The sequence below is a fragment of the Hyperoodon ampullatus genome (genome assembly GCF_949752795.1).
Source record: "Hyperoodon ampullatus genome assembly, chromosome: 18".
NCBI lineage: Eukaryota > Metazoa > Chordata > Mammalia > Artiodactyla > Ziphiidae > Hyperoodon > Hyperoodon ampullatus.
In genome coordinates, this window is record NC_136931.1 from 38,927,688 (window position 1) to 38,944,534 (window position 16,847).

Consider the following 16,847-nt stretch of genomic DNA (forward strand, 5'->3'; position numbering starts at 1 on the left):
GGGAGGGAGCTGCTCTCTGCCCTGCACCCTCCGAAGGTTTGGGTGCTCCGTGTACAAGAGGGGATTCTTGCTGCAGCTGCTGCAGCCGAGTTGCAGATGCTGGCCACTGCTGGCAGGCCTTGACTTCACCGTGGAGCCACTGGCACCACCACGTGTCCTGAGAGCTTAAACCTACGCTGACTCCTCTGTTACTACGGCCAAAACCATATGCACTATAGATATCTAAACTCACCTTTTTGCTGCTTTATCACTCCTACCTTCCCGCTCCTAAAATGTAAGCTCTGTGAGGGGAGGGGCCTGTCCCTCCATCACTATGTCCCCATCACGTGGACTGGGCATTGTCTGGCACAGCTACAGCAGGTGCTTGATAAATGCTGGCTGCATTCAAGTATGAGGCTCCTCCAGGGCAGGGACTCAGTCACTGTGGCTTCTGGGAGCGGCAGGGGCTCAAAAGCCTTCGCTGGATCAACAAGCAGGGAAGCCAGAAGACAGCTGCTTAAAAAACTAATTTAATAATATATAAGGAAAAACGTACAAAAACAAACTAACAAAGGAGACGCAACAGGGCTCGAGGTGCCCATGCCAACTAGCTGCCCACGCAGAGGGCCGATGCCAGCCCCTAGCTCGCCCTCCTCCTCCTACAGTTGGAAGGGCTCCACGGGCCACCTTGCCCTGACGGTGGGATCCACGTGGTCCTGAAGGCGGTGCCACTTCATGTGGGCATTCCGACCCTTGATCTTGCCAAACACCCTGAGGAGGCACCAGAGGACACAGGGGTCAGAGCAGGGGAAGGCGGGTAGCCCTGAGGGGGGCACCCAAGAGGGCTGAGGGCAGGCGGTGTGGGAACGTCCAGGGAAAGGACGGTACCTCTCACACTCCCGGCAGGGAAAGAAGCCCTGGCCCTTGCTGCTCCCCGGCAGCTCAGGGGTCCGCTTCGAGCCGGTGTTGGGGCTGGAGTTGGGGATGGACTCCCTCCTGTAACTCTCAGTAGTCCTCTGTAATTCGGGGGTTGGACGGTGGCTGCGTTTCCTCCGAGGGCTACGAGTGACCTGCAGAGGGGGCAGAGGTGATGAAAGGGTGCTGACCGCCCCGCCGCCCTTCTAAGGGAGAAGCAGGTGTCCAGAGCGTCCAGACGTCACGGGGTGCACCCCCCCCACCGCCACCCAGCTTGGATGGGCACCGGGCATCCAGATCCGTGCTGAACTCCTGAAGCCCTACCCCGAGACCCTCTACCTTCGCTTCTGTCCTGTCTGCTTCACCCAGCTCTCTCTTGACCCTCTTTTCTGGCACTGGGGCTCGGCCGCGGTCAGAATCGATCATTATTTTCTGAGTGTAGTAGTACTCAACACACTGGGCTACTGTTTTAGTCTGGACCTAGTGGAGGAAGACAGAGGCCGGCTAAGGACAGTGCCTCAGGAGCAGCAGTGAGGATGGCGTTGACGCCCTAAATCCCCTCCCCATGGGGCCAGCTGCCACTTTTTGAAAGCCCTCCTGAAACGTCTCTCCCCTATGGCTTGGTATGCTCCTCTGCTACGGGGGACAGAGAATCACAAAGTCCTCCTGGGGATGAAGGAGTTCAGAGAGAAGCCACCAGAGTCAACACCATCTAAGCTCTGCATGCTCTGAGCAACAAGGCTGGCCCAGGAAGGCTTCTCTCCAGGAAAACGCACACAAAGGTACACACGAGGACGCTCACTGTGACATCATGTGGAGCCACATGTCTACCGACTGGGACTAATTAAAGCAGAGTGTCCTTACGTGGTGGATACCTCATAGCCTTATGCGACAGCTAGGCAGAGCCCTCCAAAAAACTGAAGAGGAAGGAATACTTCCCAACTCAGTCTGTAAGTTCAACATTTCTCTGATACCAAAGCCAGACAAAAATATTACAAGGAAACAAGGCTACAGACCAATGTCCCTCATGAACATAGATGAAAATTTTTAAACAAAACTTTAACGAACAGAATCCAACAATATATATATGTATATATATATATATATATATATATATATAAAGGACAATATACCATGACTAAGTGGAGCTCATCCCAGAAACGTGAGGTTGGTTTAACAATCTAAAATCAATGTAATTCATCATATTAAACTTAAAAAAGAGAAATCATATGAGCATCTTGATAGGTGCAGAAAAAGCATTTGATACAATCCAATGTCCATTCCTGATGTAAACTCTCAGCACAATAGGCATAGAAGGAACTTCTCTTCAACCTGATAAATGATACCTACAAAATCCCTACAGCTAACGGTGGAGTGGTTTCCCCTCAAATATCATGAACAAGGCAAGGATTTCCACTCTCACCACTTCTACTCAATACTGTACTGGTGGTTCTAGAGTGCAAAAAGGCAAGAAAAAAAGTAAAGGCATCCAGGTTGGAAAGGAAGAAATAAAAGTGTCTTTATTTGCAGATGATATGACTGTCTATGTAGAAAATTCAGTGGAATCCACAAAGAAGTTACCAAAACTAGTAAGTTAGTTTGGCAACATTTCAGAACACAAGATCAATATAAAAATCAATTTTATTTCTATACATACTAGCAACAAACCATTGGAAACTGAAATAAAAAAGAACTCTATAACATCATAAAAATCACAAGTACTGGGCTTCGCTGGTGGCGCAGTGGTTCAGAGTCCGCCTGCCGATGCAAGGACACGAGTTCGTGCCCCGGTCCTGGAGGATGCCACGTGCCATGGAGCGGCGGGGCCCGTGAGCCATGGCTGCTGGGCCTGCGCGTCCGGGGCCTGTGCTCCGCGGCGGAAGAGGCCACAATGGTGAGAGGCCCGCGTACCGCAAAAAAAAAAAACCCAACAAAAACAGAAAAAAAACCAAGCGCTTAGGAATAAATCCGACAAAAAGTATGCAACAACTGTACACTAAAAACTTCAAAACATTGCTGAAAAATTAAAGATTGAAATAGAGCGATATACCCTGTTCACGAGTCAGAAGACTCAATATTGTTAAGGTAACAACTCTCCCCAGTTGACCTATAGAGTCAAAAACAGTACCAATCAAGTTCCTAGCAGGAATTTTTATTTTGAAATTGACAAGTTATTTCTAAAATTCATAGGGAAATAAAAAGGATCTAGAATACAAAAAATAACTTTGAAAAAGAATAACAAAGTTGAAGGACTAACATTTTCTGATTTCAAGACTTAGAATAAAGCTACAGTAAGAAAGACAGTATGGGAATAGCTTAATAAAAGACAAACAGATCAATGGAACAGAATACAGCGTCCAGAAGTAGATGCATATATATATGGCCAACTGATATTTAACAAAGGTACAAAAGCAACTGAGTGGAGAAAGTATGGTCTTTCCAACAAAAGGCATTGGAACAATAAATATCCATATGCAAAAAATGAACTCACCTTGTACCCCATAAAAAAATAAACTTAAAATGGATCATAAATCTAGAAATAAAACCTAAAACTAGAAAACCTCCAGAAGAAAACATAGGGGAAAATCTTTGTGACTTTGGGTTAGGCAAAGATTTCTTAGATACAACACGAAAAGCACAGTCTATAAAAGAGAAACTAGTAAGTTAGGCTTAAGCAAAATTAAAAACTTTTCTTCGAAAGACACTGTTAGGAGACTGACAAATTGCATATTGGGAGAAAATATTTCCAAAGCATATATCTGGATAAAGGACTGGTGTTCAGAACAAAATAAGAATTCCTACAGCTCAATAAAAACACAGACACTCCAATAAAATCAGAGGCAAAAGATATGGACAGCTCACCAGAGAAGGTGCACATATAGCAAAAAAACACAAAGATGCTCAGCATCATTAGTCATTAGGAAAATGGAGTCAGATGCTACTGTACACTCATTAGAATGGCTAACATTAAAGAGACTTAGCATACCAAGTGTCGACGAGGGTGTGGAGCAACTGGACCTTTCATAACCTGCTGGTGGGAATGGGAAGTGGTATAGCCACTTTGGAAAACAGTTTGGCAGTTTCTTCAAAAGTTAAACATACATCTATTGTAAGTTACCCTCATTCCCCTCCTAGGTATTTATAATCCCACCCCCATCTCTGCAAAAAAAAAAAAGAACCCAGTACATGTCTGTACAAAGACTTGTACGTGAATGTTCAGAGCAGCTTTATCTGTAGTCATCAGTAACTGGAAACTGCCAACAGGTGGATGATTAAATGAATAGTGGTCGGTCCACACTGTGGTATACTCCTCAACAATAAAGGGATGAACTATGGGTACACACGACAACATGGATGAATCTCAAAATCATTAGGTTGAGTGTAAGAAGCCAGACAAAGCAGATCACATGCTGTATGATTATTCCATTTATAGAAACCTCTAGAAAATGCAAACTAATTTAGAGTGACAGAAAGTAGACAAGACTTGACTAGGGACCCGGGTGGCAGGAAGGAAGGGTTGCAAAGGGGCAGGAGGGAACTTTGGGGGGTGACAGATATTTTCATCATCTTGATCATGGTGGTGGTCTTACAAGTGTATAAATATGTCAAAAACATTAAATCTTACACTTTGATTATGTGCAGTTTGGCGTACATCAAGTTACAAAAAGAGCAAAATAATCAGCAGGATATTAAGTATATGATGTCATCCTTCTTTGAGAAAGTGCATATAGGTGTGTAAAATCCGTATGGGCAGTAAATACCTGTCAGGTTATCAATCAGAAGTGGGATTGTGGGGAGGGGCCTGGAGGGCTTTATTTTGAACATGGGATTCATTTCTGTACCGTTTGGGGTTGTTCAAAGCAATGGCATTTCAGTTGTCAACTGTTCACAGCATGAGCAGAGTATCGCCCCTGACAGGCCCTGCAGTTCTAGCGCCTCGGCCGTGTGAAGGAGCCTTGTCTACACCAGCCTGCCATGTTCGCCTTACCATCTTGTGTATCAAGTAGAAGTCCTTCTTGTAGGCACAGAACGCCTTCTTAAAGAGCCTCTTCTCCATGGAGGTCCAGATGTCCAAACCTATTGGAGAAACAGCCAAGAGGAGGAAGAATGTTTCTCCTTCTGGGACCACAGCCACGGCTGAAGTGCAGACTCCCCTCTTTTTTTAGGCCACCGAGCGCCCATTATATGCCAAGATTTCTGCTAAGCCCCTTACTTGCTTTATCTCACACAATCCTCACAAAAACCTTAGCAGGTAGGGGCTCTTACCATCCCCACTTGACAGGTGCAGCAACTTGAGGCTTCCTCTGGTTAAGAGACTTGCCAAGGGCAGGCGTGGGCCCCTGGTTGCCTGACTCCAAGGCTGGAGTGCTCAACTGCGGAACGTGAGCCCAACCCAACCTGGCACCCACCTTGTGGCCACGAAGAGCCCACGAGGGAACCAGTGGAAAGGGGAAGGTTGGGTCCAACTAGAGAACAGCACCCACTGAGTCCCCCAGAGACGACGGGCCCTTCTGGGAGGGCAGGTGCAGGCCCCAAGAGAACTCCGGGAGGCACGTGCAGAGCTTGCCATGGAAACTGACTGGCTCGCAGGGGCCTCAGCCAGGCTAAAACCACGTGGGCAGCCACGCTCGTTACCTGTGTAGTGATAGTTGGCTAGAGGGTGAGTCCGTGGCTTCTGGGGTCCTCTCAGTAAGAGGGTCTCCAGGGCAACCTGGAACGAGAGGAGTGGTGGGCAACTCTCTGAGAGAGGGAAGGTGAGGTAGAGGCCCGCCTTCATTCTTTCATTCGTTCAGAAAATATGTGCAGCCCTCCCAAAAGCCACCCCTACCCCAGGGCGACTCAAAGTGTGGTCGGTCTGTGGACTGGCCACCAGCTGTGAACCACTTGGGACACACTGCCTACAGCACTAAGCAGACTGGTGAGTGCAGCTGACGTTACCTTTTTCATAGCAAGATTTACTTGATGACGAAACAGTGTGTGGACTTATTCTGGCACAAGCTCCTTATTTCTTCAGGGAGCAGCATTTGGAGTGGCACCGCCCCCGCCCTACCCCATGTTATGTTCCTCATAGCACTAATCTTTTTTATTTTTTTTATTTTTTTTTTTTGCAGTACGCAGGCCTCTCACTGTTGTGGCCTCTCCCGTTGCAGAGCACAGGCTCCGGACGCACAGGCTCAGCGGCCATGGCTCACGGGCCCAGCCGCTCCGCAGCATGTGGGATCTTCCCGGACCGGTGCATGAACCCGTGTCCCCTGCATCGGCAGGCAGACTCTCAACCACTGCACCACCAGAGAAGCCCAGCACTAATCATTATCTATCACTTTTAAAAAATGTATTTCATGTGCTCACTCTCCTAAAATGTAAGCCCTGCAAAGAGAGGGCATTTGTCTTGCTCAACAGCGTAACCCCGGTCAGGACTAGCTATGCAGTTTGCAGGACCCAGCGCAAAATGGAAACACGGGGCCCTGTGCTCAGAAACTATTAAGAATTTCAAGATGGTGGCAGCAGAGCATTACACCAAGAATGGGCCCCTGAGCTGGCCCCAGCCTGATACCATGACAGCACCAGGTATCAGGAGGACCCAGTAAATGTGTGCTGATTACTCTGCTGAGCACCCACCACGTGCCAGCCACTGCCTCTCAGCTTGAGAAAAAGCACCATGTAGCCCTGACTCTTGGGTCTCCAACTCGGGTGACGTGACTTCCTCCCCCACTACACACAGTTGGACTTCTTCATTTTCTAAACTTCAGGATTGTGAGGAGGGTCCTTGGAGAAGGCAGAGGCATTTCTGTTGCATCAGAGGTTTTCATACACCATTTTTAATCAAAAAGTGAATGTTCAGTAAATAAACCAGATTAATGCAGGCCCTGAGTTGGTTCTGCTACGCACCGCCTCCCCAGTGCTGCGCTGAGATGAGGTAACGCTGGAGGAACCCTGGTGCTCTGCTGTCACCCCAGATAAATAACTGATTGAGCCCGTATGTGTGCATTTCCCCTACGTTCAAAAGGACACCACCAGTCCCAAAGCGACCAGGGAGAAGGGTGGGTGGCCAGCCTTTGGTTCTCGTGAGCTGCAAAGCCCCAAGTAGAAGGCACGTGTCTTGCGCCTAGAGGCCCTGGCCCTAAGAGAGCAGGGAGCTTCCCACAGCTCCTCTGAGCCCACCCTCGCCTGCACCTCACCTGGATGTTGCCCTGGGCTTCATGCAGGCAGTGCAGAGCGAGCTCCAGGTTGGTGCCCCCGCCCGGCATCACGCTGGAGCAGGCCACGTTGCAGAGATCGGTCACTGTTTCCAGCAGGCAGCCCGGCAGCGGGAAGGAGAGGAGACGCAGAGGGTCAGCAAGTGCCAGAGAGGAAACCTCCCCAACAGCACAGATGGGGCGGGGGGCTCCTGTCACTATCTCCCTCACCTCTCTGCTAAAAGCAGGCTGAGGGAAGGGAGGGACAAGGAGGACGGGCAGAAACCCTGCTCCTGGCACCTGCTCTGGATGGCCTGCCCAGCTACTGGGTGAGAGGAGAGGTGGGGCAAGGGACTGCAGCACAGCAAAGCAGTCCTGCGCTGAAGGCCAGCTCTGCCCACCCCACCCCCACCTGGGGATCACTGCTTCTTGGTCAAGGTGAGAACTGGGAGGAGAAACCCCTTGGGGATGGAGAAGGGCCCTCGGGAACCTGGCCCCAAAGTCTCAGCCACCTCTATCCTGTGTTTTCGGGTTGGTCATCACATCTCCCCATGGCTTCCAGACCAGAGTAGCTACATGCTCGTCACTTCCAGCCAGTGATCTGTCCTGGAGCTCTGGGATCTCAGCCTGAAACTGGCTTCCTATGTTGATGTGTCTGAAATGAGGCCACACACACGGACATAAAGACATATGTGTGTGACCAAGATGGGAAATACAAGAGAGATGTGCGGTGAGCCCTGCTCAGCAGGGCTGTGGAACCCACCTTTTGGCCATCTCTCAGACACAGGGAGTGCTCATCAGCCCAGTAGACACGCGCAGGTATTCCAGAGACCTCTTGAGGGATACTTCCTTCCTTCCTCCAATTGGCTTTATCGCCAGATTTCTGGCTTCAGGCATTTGGGGTCTAGGACAGGGGAGGTATGTGCTGATACCTGGCATTCTTCTGTATCCAAGGTAACATCCAAGCTACAAAACAGTATCTCACTGCGCCGTCACCAATTCTATGTAGAACCCCAGGGTGCTGGGCATTCTGTCCCCAGAGATCCAACTATGGTATGTCTGGACAGAAGGAATATTGGGGAAACGCCTGGAAAAATCCACCACTTCTCTCCTAGGGAGGCTCTGGATCTAGACCTGACTTTCCCGTGATGAAGGCTCCCTTGGGAAAAACCGACACTGGAATGCAAGGAGGGTAAAAGCATCCCCACATTGCAAGGACTCTCAGGTTTTAAGTCTGTTCCAACTCACGGTTCAGTGCTGATCTTGCTGTTGTCCTTCACCACACTGATGCCAAAAGAGCCATCCATGTGACCTGGAAAACACCCAAAGAAGAGCCTCAAGAAGACTGGCTACAACTGACCCATGAGGCCCTTTCTGCCTGCCTTTCTAGAGCAGCTAAAAGCAGGCTCTTCAAGATTGCATGGTATACACACACTACTGTATATAAAATAGATCATCAACAAGGACCTACTGTATAGCACAGGGAACTATACTCAATGCTCTGTAATAACCTATATGGGAAAAGAATCTAAAAAAGAATAGATATGTGAATATGTATAACAAAATCACTTTGCTGTATACCTGAAACTAACACATTGTAAATCAACTCTAATCCAATATAAAATTGAAAATTAGAAAAAAAAGATTGCATGGTATGGAGTTTCCTCAAAAATTAAAAGTAGAACTACCATATCATGCAGCAAACCCACTTCTGGGTATTCATCCAAAAGAACTGCACTCAAGACCTCAAAAAGATATCTGAACTCCCATGTTCACTCCAGCACTATTCATAAGAGCCAAGATGTGGAAACAACCTAAATGTCCACTGACAGATGAGCACATAAAGGAAATGTGACATAAACATACAATGAAATACCATTTAGCCTTAAAAGGAAATTCTGCAATATGCAACAACTTAGATGACCATTGAGGACATTATACTAAGTGACATAAGCCAGTCACAGAAAGAGAAATACGGCATGACTCCACTTATATAACGTACCTAAAGTAGTTGAATTCATATTGATAGAATCAAAGAGTGGAATAGGGGTTACCAGGGGTTGGGGGAGTGGGAAATGGGAGGTTACTAATCAATGGGCATAAAGTTTCAATTAATCAAGCTCTAGAAATCTGCTGTATAACATTGTACCTATAGTCAACAATACTGTAATGCACACTTAAATCTTTGTTAAAAGAACAGATCACAGATCAACTGTTCACATCACAATAAAATAAAATAAAAAGATTGCATGGAATGGAAAAGGAATCTATGAACTTCCGGGTAGTATGGCGGAAGAGTAAGACGCAGAGATCACCTTCCTCCCCACAGATACACCAGAAATACAGCTACACGTGGAACAACTCCTACAGAACACCTACTGAACGCTGGCAGAAGACCCCAGACCTCCCAAAAGGCTCGCCCCGCACTCCGTGCCCCTCCCTCCCGCCCGGCCTCAGTGAGCCAGAGTTCCCGAAGAGGCTGCTCCTTTAACCCTGTCCTGTCCGAGCGAAGAACAGACGCCCTCCGGAGACCTACACGCAGAGGCGGGGCCAAATCCAAAGCTGAGACCCAGGAGCTGTGAGAACAAAGAAGAGAAAGGGAAACCTCTCCCAGCAGCCTCAGAAGCAGCGGATTAAAGCTCCACAATCAATTTGATGTACCCTGCATCTGTGGAATACATGAATAGACAACAAATCATCCCAAATTGAGGAGCCAGGAGTCAGTGCTGTGCCTCTGAGGTGGGAGAGCCAACTTCAGGACACTGGTCCACAAGAGACCTCCCAGCTCCACATAATATCAAACGGCGAAAATCTTCCAGAGATCTCCATCTCAACACCAGCACCCAGCTTCACTCAACGACCAGCAAGCTACAGTGCTGGACACCCTATGCCAAACAACTAGCAAGACAGGAACACAATGCCACCCATTAGCAGAGAGGTGGCCTAGAATCATAAAAAGTCCGCAGATACCCCAAAACACACCACCAGACGTGGACCTGCCCACCAGAAAGACAAGATCCAGCCTCATCCACCAGAACACAGGCACTAGTCCCCTCCACCAGGAAGCCTACACAACCCACTAAACCAACCTTAGCCACTGGGGACAGACACCAAAAACAATGGGAACTACGAACCTGCAGCCTGCAAAAAGGAGACCCCAAACACAGTAACATAAGCAAAATGAGAAGACAGAAAATCACACAGCAGGAGAAGGAGCAAGATAAAAACCCACCAGACCTAACAAATGAAGAGGTAATAGGCAGTCTACCTGAAAAAGAAGTCAGAATAATGATGGTAAAGATGATCCAAGATTCTATTTCCAAGATCCAAAATCTTGGAAATAGAATAGACAAAATGCAAGAAACAGTTAACAAGGACCTAGAAGAACTAAAGATGAATCAAGCATCGATTAAAAACACAATAAATGAAATAAAAAATACTCTAGATGGGATCAATAGCAGAATAACTGAGGCAGAAGAACGGATAAGTGAGGTGGAAGATAAAATAGTGGAAATAACTGCTGCAGAGCAAAATAAAGAAAAAAGAATGAAAAGAACAGAGGACAGTCTCAGAGACCTCTGGGACAACATGAAACGCACCAACATTCGAATTATAGGGGTTCCAGAAGAAGAAAAGAGAAAGAAAGGGACTGAGAAAATATTTGAAGAGATTATAGTTGAAAACTTCCCTAATATGGGAAAGGAAATAGTTAATCAAGTCCAGGAGGCACAGAGAGTCCCATACAGAATAAATCCAAGGAGAAATACGCCAAGACACATATTAATCAAACTGTCAAAAATTAAACACAAAGACATATGAAAAGCAGCAAGGCAAAAACAACAAATAACACACAAGGGAATCCCCATCAGGATAACAGCTGATCTCTCAGCAGAAACTCTACAAGCCAGAAGGGAGTGGCAGGACATAATTAAAGTGATGAAGGAGAGAAACCTGCAACCAAGATTACTCTACCCAGCAAGGATCTCATTCAGATTGGATGGAGAAATTAAAACGTTTACAGACAAGCAAAAGCTGAGAGAGTTCAGCACCACCAAACCAGCTTTACAACAAATGCTAAAGGAGCTTCTCTAGGCAAGAAACACAACAGAAGGAAAAGACCTACAATAACGAACCCAAAACAATTAAGAAAATGGGAATAGGAACATACATATCGATAATTACCTTAATTGTAAATGGACTAAATGCTCCCACCAAAAGACAAAGATTGGCTGAATGGATACAAAAACAAGACCCATATATATGCTGTCTACAAGAGACCCACTTTAGACCTAGAGACACACACAGACTGAAAGTAAGGGGATGGAAAAAGATATTCCATGCAAATAGAAACTAAAAGAAAGCTGGAGTAGCAATTCTCATATCAGACAAAATAGACTTTAAAATAAAGACTATTAGAAGAGACAAAGAAGGACACTACATAATGATCAAGGGATCGATCCAAGAAGAAGATATAACAATTGTAAATATTTATGCACCAAACATAGGAGCACCTCAATACATAAGGCAAATACTAACAGCCATAAAAGGAGAAATCGACAGTAACACAATCATAGTAGGGGACTTTAACACCCCACTTTCACCAATGGACAGATCATCCAAAATGAAAATAAATAAGGAAACACAAGCTTTAAATGATACATTAAACAAGATGGACTTAATTGATAGGTATAGGACATTCCATCCAAAAACAACAGAATACACATTTTTCTCAAGTGCTCATGGAACATTCTCCAGGATAGATCATATCTTGGGTCACAAATCAAGCCTTGGTAAATTTAAGAAAATTGAAATTGTATCAAGTATCTTTTCCGACCACAATGCTATGAGACTAGATGTCAATTACAGGAAAAGAGCTGTAAAAAATACAAACACATGGAGGCTAAACAATACACTACTTAATAACGAAGTGATCACTGAAGAAATCAAAGAGGAAATTTAAAAATACCTAGAAACAAATGACAATGGAGACACGACGACCCAAAACCTATGGGATGCAGCAAAAGCAGTTCTAAGAGGGAAGTTTATAGCAATACAATCCCACCTTAAGAAACAGGAAACATCTCGAATAAACAACCTAACCTTGCACCGAAAGCAATTAGAGAAAGAAGAACAAAAACATCCCAAAGTTAGCAGAAGGAAAGAAATCATAAAAATCAGATCAGAAATAAATGAAAAAGAAATCAAGGAAACGATAGCAAAGATCAATAAAACTAAAAGCTGGTTCTTTGAGAAGATAAACAAAATTGATAAACCAGTAGCCAGACTCATCAAGAAAAAAAGGGAGAAGACTCAAATCAATAGAATTAGAAATGAAAAAGGAGAAGGAACAACTGACACTGCAGAAATACAAAAGATCATGAGAGATTACTATAAGCAACTCTATGCCAATAAAATGGACAACCTGGAAGAAATGGACAAATTCTTAGAAATGCACAACCTGCCAAGACTGAATCAGGAAGAAATAGAAAATATGAACACACCAATCACAAGCACTGAAATTGAAACTGTGATAAAAAATCTTCCAACAAACAAAAGCCCAGGACCAGATGGCTTCACAGGCGAATTCTATCAAACATTTAGAGAAGAGCTAACGCCTATCATTCTCAAACTCTTCCAAAATATAGCAGAGGGAGGAACACTCCCAAACTCATTCTACGAGGCCACCATCACCTTGATACCAAAACCAGACAAAGATGTCACAAAGAAAGAAAACTACAGGCCAATATCACTGATGAACATAGATGCAAAAATCCTCAACAAAATACTAGCAAACAGAATCCAACAGCACATTAAAAGGATCATACACCATGATCAAGTGGGGTTTATTCCAGGAATGCAAGGATTCTTCAATATACGCAAATCAATCAACGTGATACACCATATTAACAAATTGAAGGAGAAAAACCATATGATCATCTCAATAGATGCAGAGAAAGCTTTTGACAAAATTCAACACCCATTTATGATAAAAACCCTGCAGAAAGTAGGCATAGAGGGAACTTTCCTCAACATAATAAAGGCCATATATGACAAACCCACAGCCAACATCGTCCTCAATGGTGAAAAACTGAAACCATTTCCACTAAGATCAAGAACAAGACAAGGTTGCCCACTCTCACCACTCTTATTCAAAACAGTTTTGGAAGTTTTAGCCACAGCAATCAGAGAAGAAAAGGAAATAAAAGGAATCCAAATTGGAAAAGAAGAAGTAAAGCTGTCACTGTTTGCAGATGACATGATACTATACATAGAGAATCCTAAAGATGTTATGAGAAAACTACTAGAGCTAATCAATGAATTTGGTCAAGTTGCAGGATACAAAATTAATGCACAGAAATCTCTGGCATTCCTATATACTAATGATGAAAAATCTGAAAGTGAAATCAACGAAACACTCCCATTTACCATCGCAACAAAAAGAATAAAATATCTAGGAATAAACCTACCTAAGGAGACAAAAGACCTGTATGCAGAAAATTATAAGACACTGATGAAAGAAATTAAAGATGATACAAATAGATGGAGAGATGTACCGTGTTCTTGGATTGGAAGAATCAACATTGTGAAAATGACTCTACTACCCAAAGCAATCTACAGAGTCAATGCAATCACTATCAAACTACCACTGGCATTTTTCACAGAACTAGAACAAAAAATTTCACAATTTGTATGGAAACACAAAAGACCCCGAATAGCCAAAGCAATCTTGAGAACGAAAAATGGAGCTGCAGGAATCAGGCTCCCTGACTTCAGACTATACTACAAAGCTACAGTAATCAAGACAGTATGGTACTGGCACAAAAACAGAAAGATAGATCAATGGAACAGGATAGAAAGCCCAGAGATAAACCCACGGACATATGGTCACCTTATCTTTGATAAAGGAGGCAGGAATGTACAGTGGAGAAAGGACAGTCTCTTCAATAAGTGGTGCTGGGAAAACTGGACAGGGACATGTAAAAGTATGAGATTAGATCACTCCCTAACACCATACACAAAAATAAGCTCCAAATGGATTAAAGACCTAAATGTAAGGCCAGACACTATCAAACTCTTAGAGGAAAACATAGGCAGAACACTCTATGACATAAATCACAGCAAGATCCTTTTGGACCCACCTCCTAGAGAAATGGAAATAAAGACAAAAATAAACACATGGGACCTAATGAAACTTCAAAGCTTTTGCACAGCAAAGGAAACCATAAACAAGACCAAAAGACAACCCTCACAATGGGAGAAAATATTTGCAAATGAAGCAACTGACAAAGGATTAATCTCCAAAATTTATAAGCAGCTCATGCAGCTCAATAACAAAAAAACAAACAACCCAATCCAAAAATGGGCAGAAGACCTAAATAGACATTTCTCCACAGAAGATATACAGACTGCCAACAAACACATGAAAGGATGCTCAACATCTTTACTCATTAGAGAAATGCAAATCAAAACTACAATGAGATATCATCTCACACCAGTCAGAATGGCCATCATCAAAAAATCTAGAAACAATAAATGCTGGAGAGGGTGTGGAAAAAAGGGAACACTCTTGCACTGCTGGTGGGAATGTGAATTGGTACAGCCACTATGGAGAATGGTAAGGAGGTTCCTTAAAAAACTACAAATAGAACTACCATATGACCCAGCAATCCCACTACTGGGCATATACCCTGACAAAACCATAATTCAAAAAGAGACATGTACCAAAATGTTCATAGCAGCCCTATTTACAATAGCCCGGAGATGGAAACAAACTAAGTGTCCATCATCGGATGAATGGGTAAAGAAGATGTGGCACATATATACAATGGAATATTACTCAGCCATAAAAAGAAATGAAATTGAGCTATTTGTAATGAGGTGGATGGACCTAGAGTCTGTCATACAGAGTGAAGTAAGTCAGAAAGAGAAAGACAAATACTGTATGCTGACACATATATATGGAATTTAAGAAAAAAAAATGTCATGAAGAACATAGGGGTAAGACAGGAATAAAAACACAGACCTACTAGAGAATGGACTTGAGGATATGGCGAGGGGGAAGGGTAAGCTGTGACAAAGTGGAAGAGCGGCATGGACATATATACACTACCAAACGTAAGGTAGATAGCTAGTGAGAAGCAGCCGCATAGCACAGGGAGATCAGCTCGGTGCTTTGTGACCGCCTGGAGGGGTGGGATAGGGAAGGGTGGGAGGGAGATGCAAAAGGGAGGGGATATGGGAACATATGTGTATGTATGACTGATTAAATTTGTTATAAAGAAAAAAATACTATACTTTATAGATGTGCAGTTTCTTGTATGCTAATTATATCTCAATAAATCTGTTAAAATATCTGCATAAAAAAAAAAGATTGCATGGAAGGGGGATAAGACTTCTGAAAAAGTAGAGTAAGGAACTCGGCAAAACAACAAATTTACTGACAAAAATCATTAAAAAAAAAAAAAAGAACAGTAAGCCAAAGTCTCTGCAAGTTGTCCTAAAGGCATACAGCATTTTAAGAAATACTCATTCAAGAAAATCTACTAAATCTTGGTAAGAACAGTGAGAGTCTGTGGCACTGGAGCCATGGCCCACTCCCTTACCCACCTAGCCCCCAGCTCTTTGTAACGGAAGCTCTACCCAGGTAGGTGCAGCCAAGGAGATGGGCGCTTCTTCTTCCCCTGGCTCCCATGCTTAAAGAATTAAAGTAAGATAAAATAAAAATTTCTCATCAAAGAGAAAATGCCAACAAGAGATGGAAATTATTTTTTTAAAAAGAAACAAATGTGGACTTCCCTGGCGCTCCAGTGGTTAAGACTCCGTGCCTCCACTGCAGGGGGCATGGGTTTGATCCCTAGTCGAGGAACTAAGATCCTGCATGCTGTGCGATGTAGTCAAAAAAGAAAAAAAAGAAGAACCAAATGGAAATAATTCAGGGGTTAAAAAAGTACAATAACCAAAATAAGGCTCAACAGTAGATCTGAGCTGGCAGAAGAAATGATCAGCAAACCTGAAGATAGAACAATGGAGACTACGAAATCTGAAGAACAGAGAGAAAAAAAATGTACGAAAGTGAAGAGAGCCTCAGAGAAATGTAAGATGTGAATAAATGCAAGAATACATATGTAGTGGGAGTCCCAGAAAGAGGGGAGAAAGGGACAGAATATTTAAAGTATTAATGGCTGAAAACTTCCCAAAGTTGATGAAAAACAATATGTATATCCAGCAAACTCTATAAACTCCAAGAAAGATTAACACACAGAGATCTACATCCAGACATAACATAGGCAAAATGTGGAAAGCAAAAATAAAGACAAGATCTTGAAAGCAAAAAGGGAAAAACAATTTGTTACATACAAGGGCACTACAGTAAAATTAACAGCTAACTTCTTAACAGAAACGATGTAGGTTACAAGGCAATGGGATAATATATTCAAATTACTGAAAGTAAAAGAGTGTCAACCAAGTATCTTATATTCAGCAAATTATCTTGCAAAAATGAAGGTAAAATAAAGACACTCCCAGATAAATAGAAACTGAGAATACCTGTTGCTGGCAGACTTGTCTTACAAGAAATATTAAAGGTGAAATATTATTCACCCCGCAAAATGGAACAAAGTGCTGATACATAGTGCAACGTGGATGAAACCTAAAAACATCATGCTAACTAAAAGAAGGCATTCATAAAGGACCACATACTGTATGATTCCACTCATAGGAAATATGCAGAATAGCCACATCGATAGAGACAAAGTAGATTAGTCGTTACCCATGGCT

The 16,847-nt window shown here is 43.8% G+C and overlaps 1 pseudogene across 1 annotated transcript in view; it reads right to left on the reverse strand.

The window, feature by feature from the left end:
* Window positions 1–493: 493 nt before the first annotated feature.
* The window catches only part of LOC307066828 (zinc finger protein 541-like), a 32,854-nt pseudogene continuing 16,500 nt past the window's right edge, over window positions 494–16,847 (reverse strand). Inside the window, exons 9-16 of the transcript in view lie at window positions 8,319–8,382; window positions 7,583–7,725; window positions 7,074–7,177; window positions 5,530–5,605; window positions 4,883–4,971; window positions 1,234–1,374; window positions 868–1,049; window positions 494–750 (exon numbers count right to left, since the gene is read on the reverse strand). The product of the transcript in view is annotated as a zinc finger protein 541-like (transcript). The remainder of the gene's footprint in view (window positions 751–867; window positions 1,050–1,233; window positions 1,375–4,882; window positions 4,972–5,529; window positions 5,606–7,073; window positions 7,178–7,582; window positions 7,726–8,318; window positions 8,383–16,847) is intronic.